Source organism: Jaculus jaculus, chromosome 10 (genome assembly GCF_020740685.1).
Source record: "Jaculus jaculus isolate mJacJac1 chromosome 10, mJacJac1.mat.Y.cur, whole genome shotgun sequence".
Taxonomy (NCBI): domain Eukaryota; kingdom Metazoa; phylum Chordata; class Mammalia; order Rodentia; family Dipodidae; genus Jaculus; species Jaculus jaculus.
In genome coordinates, this window is record NC_059111.1 from 88,862,235 (window position 1) to 88,870,266 (window position 8,032).

Consider the following 8,032-nt stretch of genomic DNA (forward strand, 5'->3'; position numbering starts at 1 on the left):
CCCTTGCACACATATGAACATGAATGCATAATGCACACACACACAATATATATACATATATATATAATAGACTATAGACATAGTAATATCCCTTATCTGTGACATCAGCAGACAACAATTCAACCACACCTCAGGAACTATGAGCATCCAGAGAGGAGGGGACATTGGCTTTACTTTCTGGAAGCTCTGGGTTAGCCAGTGGCCTGGAAGACACACAGAGTAACTGAGAAAATGACAATGTTAAGTACTGTGGAGACTCTCAAAACTGCCTAGCAGGATCCCATGAGGAAGAAGTGGCAGAATCTTCTAGAAAATACTGGGAGGGTCCAGAAGGGTGGCTAGAGCTTGACTAAATGGAGAACAGGGCTCTGGGGGCACCCTAGGCTCCTGGGCTCACTGCTGTACCTCTCCAAATGGCCCATGCTGTACGGTAGGGCTAACAAATGTTCCCCAAACAGAAACTCTCTCCTGGGCTGTCACTTTTTGGGACTCCTAGCACCCTAAAGTCAGAAATAGGGGAGCAGGGAGGGCTGGGTACCTGGAGACCATCGGTAGCCTCCAGAGTGTGCGATCTGCTGTGAGTGGGTGGGCTCCTCACTCCCAGGACTCCTGTCTGCACGGTGGCTGCAGGAAGGGAGGAAGCCCAAAGTCGAGGTTGGAAGGATGCCCGTTTGGAAGGGTTAGGTGGGCACCGAGGTCTGAGCTGACCCAGAGCAAACCACTGTCTCTCACTGCATGTCACTTGTCCCTCTGGAGGAGCTGCAACCAGGCTCCCTTCCCCAGGGAACAAGGCAGGAAAGAAAAAGACGTGGCCAGGGAGTGTAGCAGAGGGTGAGGGTGAGGAGAAGGGGAGTTTGTGGGAGCTGCTGGGCCAGGAACCGTCCTCCTCTTTTGGAAAGAATTCAGTGCACACAGCCTGCTGCCTTTGGAGGCAGACGCCCAGCCAGTCTGAAGTCTCCGCTCCCAGCAGCAGCCAAGCTGCCCATAGCAACAGCAAGCAGCCTTCACTGAGCCGCAGCCTTCCATGCACTTCCTGGGTGGCCCCACGAGGCAGGTAACACTGCACCCCCCAATTTTGCAGGTAAGAAGACTGAAGCCCAGACAGGCTGTGCAATGTACGTAAGGTCACACAGCTGGTGCATGACAAGGTCTTACTTAGACACTCTTAAGACCCCTCATAAGCTGCCGCTGCTCCTCCGTGGGCCTTTTTGGTGAATATGGGCATGATCTGATCAGCTCAGACTCTAGGTGTTGGGGTAAGCCATTTTCTCTTTTCAGAGCTCCGTAGACCCCTCCAGAGTGAACCGGGGGGAGGGGAGAGGCAAGACTAAGGGAACAGGGGCAGAGGGAAGTGCCTCGAGGCAGCCTAAATGGACTGAATCGGACAGATGCATGTGGCGCTGAGAGCATTGAGAGGCCAGGGACAATGGGGCTGGGAGCTGCGTGAGAGAAAATGCTCCTTTCAAAATGAGGTTTTGAAAGGAAGGGACAAGGAGGACCCTAGAGAAGCAGAGGGACAGGAAGCCACAAATGGACTCCACGCAGTGCGATTGCTCCTAGAAGCCTCCGCATTGCTTGACTGACTAAGCAAGCCCTCAGCTCTCACCCTGAGGAGGAGACAGGCACTACTGCAGCAGGTTGACTGGCCAGGCCCCGAGGTATAGGTTTGATTTATTTATTTATTTGCTTTTTTGAAGTAGGGTCTTGCTGTAGCCCAGGCTGGCCTGGATTTCACCCAGTAGTCCCAGGGTGTCCTTGAACTCATGATGATCCTCCTACCTTTGCCTCGCAAGTGCTGGGATTAAAGGCGTGCACCACTATACCTGGCTGTTTTTTTAAAATATAATTACTTATTTACTTATTTATTGAGAGAGATGGAGAGACAAGAGAGAGGAGGGTGAATATGGGTATACCAAGACAGATGCATGTACCAGGTTGTTCATCTGGCTTTATGTGGGTGCTGGGGAATCAAACCTGGGCTGTCAGGCATTGCAAGCAAGCACCATTGACCAGCGAGCCATCTCTAGAGTTTTATTATTATCTACCATAAGTCCTCAGGGCCTCCAAAGCCCCAGCCTTGTGGGCTGGCTCTGAAGAAGACTTAAATAAACCACCTGGGCAAAAATGTTCTTTCCAGATGGGGAGTTCAGGCCTGTGTACTCAGCCCCCTGTCTGGCCTCGCCTCCCTGTGGAGCTCCCTGGAGGAGGCAAAGTGGTCTGAGATGTGAGAGCACTCACCTCACACCTGATGTTCAGGGGCTGGAGGAGCAGAAGTCTGGGCGGAGGAGCATCCCAAAGACTGACCAGTCAGTCGAGACCTGACACATGTAACTAATGTGTCCTGGGCCAACTAGGGGCTGGGGACGGAAACACTTGAGATTTGTTACCTCTGTCCTTTGTGGCTAGCTGTGAACCCTTCTACGTGACCTCTTCCTATGGGTCATTTTGGGCGGTGGTGCCCAGCAGCTTCTGAGCAACCAAAGCCTTCCAGAGCGAGAGCTCATGCCAGCCAGCAAGGCGAAAGTGGTAGCGAGGACTGGAGAGTTGGCTCAATGTTAAAGGCGCTTGCTTGCAAAGCCTGGTGGCCCAGGGTTCGATTCCCCAATACCCACGTAAAGCCAGATGCATGCGTCTGGAGTTTGCTTGTAGCGGCAAGAGGCCCTGGAGTGTCCATTCTGTCTCCCTCTCTTTCTCTCTTTTTGCAAATAAATAAAACTTTTTTTTTTTTTTTTTTTTTTTTGTAAAGCTGCAGTGCCTTCAAAATCACATAGCATCACTTTTACTGTGCTCATCCCAAGCTACCCTTCCAGTCTGATCACTCAGTGTTCCACCTTGGATCCAGAAGAGGGGTCATTGACTCCTTTGTGCCATTCAAGGTCACACTGTCAGAACCCGTGGGATAGGAGTCAGGACCACAGCCATCACTGGAAAGCGTGGTCTGCTGCACCTCCAGATAAGGAAGGCTTTCGTATCTGGATGAGCACAGGCGTTCCATTGTGGAACATTGTTCCCCAGGCACAACTTAGCTTTTATTGTCTTGAAACCAGAGCTGCTGTGATTACCAAAAATAAGACTTCACAAGATTACCCATTACCATTCCCTGGTCAAAGAGGGGAGGGGGTCACAAGGCCCTGTCCCTTCCTCAGGATATACAACTAACTGATGATGCCTGGGTGTGAGAGGGCGGCTTTTCTTCTGCGGGGTAGCCCACCCCCCAATAAGCTGACCATGCTCCTGTACGTAACCCCTCACCCATGCTCCTGTAGGTAGCCCTGGTTAAGCTCATTGGCTCATCAGTAGTCAGAGTTCCCTAGAGGAGCCGATGGAATGAATATGTATTATAAAGGGAAGTTATTAGACTGGCTTACAGGATATGGGCTGGGCAGCCCAACAATGGCTGTCTGCAGACAGGACACTGAGCACTCAGTAGTTACTCAGTCCATGAGGCTAGGTACCTCAGCAGTTCCAATCTGGCACTGAAGGCCAGGAGGCTTCCTGGAGAGCTGCCGGTCTGCAGTCCACATTGGAAGGCTGAAGAAGCTGGGTTCTGATGTCCGTGAGGGACAGCAGGACCAGCAAGCCACAGGAGCATCCAGGCAGAAGACACTGCCTTGTTCTGGAAGCTCACTTCTATTTATTTATTCGTTTATTCATTTATGCGTGCACACGCACATGCATGTGCATGCCGCAGAGTGCGTGCGGAGCTCAGAGGACAGCCTCACGGTGTCTGTGTGTTCCTTCTTTGCTGCTACAAACAGACCTTCCAGACTGCAAAAGAGAGACAGACTGACTGCTCCACAGAGACAGACAGCTGCTCTCACCGCTCCTAACCCACAACTCCATGTGAGCACCAGCAATTCCGCTAAGGAGCGCCCTCAGTGGAGTGCGGGCAGGGAGGAGGGAAACGATGCTATCTACACATGATGTGTTCATAGAAAGTTTCTGCTTAACAAAAACTAAATTTAAAGAGAACGAGAGCCTGGCGCTCGGAGGAGAAAGCTGGCTGTTTAAGCCGCCGCCGCAGTAGTAGTGATGGTTTTTCTTGCAAGCGGGAGGTCTGAGTGAGGCCTCATGTGGACCCTGCATCAATATGATGGGTGGACAATCTGGGCTGGATGAGGGACCATGACATGTTTGTATATAGAAAATTGCATCTGGAGGATTTTCCTTAAAAAAAGACTATAAAGCCGGGCGTGGTGGCGCACGCCTTTAATCCCAGCACTCGGGAGGCAGAGGTAGGAGGATCGCCATGAGTTCGAGGCCACCCTGAGACTACATAGTGAATTCCAGGTCAGCCTGAGCCAGAGTGAGACCCTACCTCGAAAAACAAAAACAAAAGAAAAAAGACTATAAAGATTATAGTGAAATTCACAAAGAATTCTACCCAGTGCATTGATATTCTCAGCAGCTTGCTCCTGCTTCACAAGACCCGAGTTTTTCTGAATTTTATGGAACAACTTTGCATGACAGTTGAAGTTTGTGTCAATCTGTCTGTTAACACCTGTAAATTAAATAGTTGTTATGAGAAAAAAAGAAAAAAAAAAACAAAAGAGTGTCAGTCTGGCTAACTTCCAAGCTTTGGATTTCCCCGGCTTCATCTCCCGTTATTGTGGGCACTTCGCCATGTATCTGGCTTTACGTGGGTGCTGGGGAATTGAACCCAGGGCAGCAGATGCCTTTAAATGCTAAGCCATGTCCCCAGCTCTGAAACCTACATACATAAGGGCCGCCACCAGAATTGCCGCTCACTTTGGGGGAAGCTCTTCCTCAGTTACTCTTTCCAAGAAACACTCTCACAGACCCCCACACAAGAGACACGTCTCTTACTTGCTTCCTGATCTGATATATGTTGACAATTGAAATTAGTCACCATAGCTGGGCGTGGTGGCACACACCTTAATCCCAGTACAGGCAGAGTGTAGTTAGGATTGCCATGAGTTTGAAGCCCACCTGAGACTATGCAGTGAATTCCAGGTCAGCCTGGGCTAGAGTGAAACCCTACCTTGAAAAACCAGTGGTTATGGCACCTGCTTGTGAAGCCTAAGGACCGGGTTTGATTTCCCCAGGACCCACATAAGCTAGATGCACAAGGTGGTGCATGCGCCTGGAGTTCCTTGGCAGTGGCTAGAGGCCCTGGCCTGCCCATTCTCTCTCTCTCTCTTTCTCTAGGTCTCTCTATTTTTTCTCTCTCAATAAATAAATAAATAAATAAAAATACTAAAAAAAAGAAGGAAATCAGTGATCACATTTCACATCCACCAAGCTAGATTCGTGTGGGATGGTTTCTTTGATCTGTCATTGTCGCCCTATTTGGGGTGAACAGATGTTTGCTCACAACTCCCCAGGACACGCTAGTTCCCTCTGGCCCTCCCCTGCATATCTGTGAGGGCTTCCACTGTGGTTCATGTCAAATTCTCATGTGGGGAATTAACTTGGTGCAGTTGGGTCCTCTTCCTACCAGCCATACTGGAGTCCACATACGGGACAGAAAGATTCAAAGGACAGCGACAAAAACCCCTCTCACATCACATGGCTTCTCATTTCAACTAAAAGCACACAGCGAGAAGCAGAGGGAGAGAGAAGGGCAAGCCGACACGCAGATGGGGTTCTCGCGGGATACAAGGGAACATACCTCTCCAATCTTAGCACATGATGATCACATGACCTGCTTTGGTTGCATCGGCATGAACAAGGGACCAGGTGGCCGGTCCTGCCTCCTCCATCCGAGGCCTGCAGAGCCGGCTTCCACTCTCCCGCCAGCCTAAGAAGCAACTGTTCATTTTCTTAAGGATACAATCTCACTTGATGCCTTATTTAATTATAAAAGGCATTTTCCACAGTAAGACTTAATAGAACATCTGGGATGTCTTGAGTAAAGAACTGACTAGTTTTATTAAGGCACAGGACACGTGGGGCCAGAAGGACCGCCACCAATGGGTGGCGGATTTGAGATCTCATGAATATGGAGTGGTTTGGGTGTCTCTTGTGTGTTTAATGCACATGGGTATTTGATACCTTGCTGTTTTCCCATCCTTTTAACATATCAACAATATCCTTTTAACTCCAGTATTTTAAAATTTGTTCAACACAGATGGATGTTCTGTATACGTTATCTATTTCACACTTCACCAGCTATTTTATTTGAGTCTGTAGTTTGTGTCAGAATTTAACATTCGTTTATTGATTTAATTTTTTTTGGTGGGGGCAGCATATCAACTATAGGCCAGCGCAGCCTTGGACTTGAAATTGTGCCACGTCAAGTGCTGGGATTATAGGGGTACACCAGTGCACCCAGTTCAGACTTGCACCTCATCACCTGACATGTTGTCTTTCCCTGCAGTCTTCCTGAGCCTTCTGCAAAGCCAGGCCTCTCTGCCAACGACCATGACTGAGGCCCTGACTCCAGCCTCAGGCAGGGGCCACTCCTCTCTGCATTTGGCTCTTGCTCTGAACCCCGGGACAGGCATTCCAACTGCACTGGAAGTGGCTGCCCTGCTCACCCACAGAGCCTCACCTGCTCTGAGTGGGCTGGTTTCCTGGCTAGCACAGCTGGCCTCCGTACAGCAGAGACTGCTCATGGAGACACTGCGAGTATTCATGCAGGCTTTTGGGGCTTAGGAGGGGGGCCTCCCAGAATTTATGAACCCCAAGTTTTGAGTTCTGGCCTACCTTTAATAAAGAATTAATAAAGATGGATTCAAGAAGGATAAATTATGACTTATGAAGTTTATTGAGGGGAAAAGTCAACAAATTGTGGGGTTTGCTTAAAGAAGCTTGGGATCTAGGAGGGAAAGCTGGAACAGAGGCATTAACACGTAGGCAGTCAGAATCTAGGAGCTTGTGTAGGGAGACTTAGGAGAAACTGTCTTGGCATCTGCCATGTGTCTTTAGAGAAGTTAAGAGGACAAATGGTGAGGCTCATGGGAAAAAAAAAAAATGAGAGGGCCGATATCAAAGCAGAGAGCAAGAGCTTCAAAGGTGAAATGACAAACAAAGAGGGTTACATTCATGGTGACCCTGAGTTTAAAGAAATTACACAGGTAACAAGCCTAGGGTGAGTGAGAGCACCCACGGGGTAGATCTGGAATATAGGAAAAAATACACACATGATAGATTCAGAAACCAGGGGGAAATCATGCATGTAATCAAAGTGAGAAGTTACCCCAAACTATAAAGCAGAGGCAAGCAGAAAAGTCCCCCAGACCCAGACGCAGTGTTATGCTCCCCTCCCCATCTCCCAGCCAGGCTGCGTGAGGGCACAAGTGTGACCCTGTGGCCTGAACTAAGAGAGGCGGAGCTGAACACAGCCAGACAAAGAGAGCTGAGCTGGAGTCAGCAATGAGAAGACAGCCTCATAGGCAAGGGGAAGACCCAACTGGTTGGTAGTTTAGAAGGCCGGGCCAGCCCACCCCGGACCTGGGCAGCAGGGACCACTGTAAATCAATCTCCACCAGACACAAGTTCCATTTCTGCCATTCTTGTGTCAGGGTGACATAGCATGTGGGGGTGACATGGCTTGGTTCTCTCTGGGCCTCAGTCTCTAAAACTGCCTAAAAAAAAAGCTACCTTTCTCCCATCCTCCTTCATTATTACAAGCTGAGCTAAATTAGGCTTAGCAAACAAAAGACTCTCATATCTGGCCAGCCATGCCTTGTGGTTTTTGTTGTTGTTGTTGTTTATTTTTATTTAGTTATTTGAAAGTGACACACAGAGAAAGAGGCAGATAGAAAGAGAGAGAGAGAGAGAGAGAGAGAGAGAGAGAGAGAGAGAGAGAGAGAGAGAATGGGCGCGCCAGGATCTCCAGCCTCTGCAAACGAACTCCAGAAGCGTGCGCCCCCTTGTGCATCTGGCTAACGTGGGACCTGGGGAACCGAGCCTCGAACCGGGGTCCTTAGGCTTCACAGGCAAGCGCTTAACCACTAAGCCATCTCTCCAGCCCTTGTTTTGTTTTTCTTTTGAGGAAAGGTCTCGCTCTAGCAGAGGCTGACTTGGAATTCACTATGTAGTATCAGGCTGGCCTCAAACACAGTCA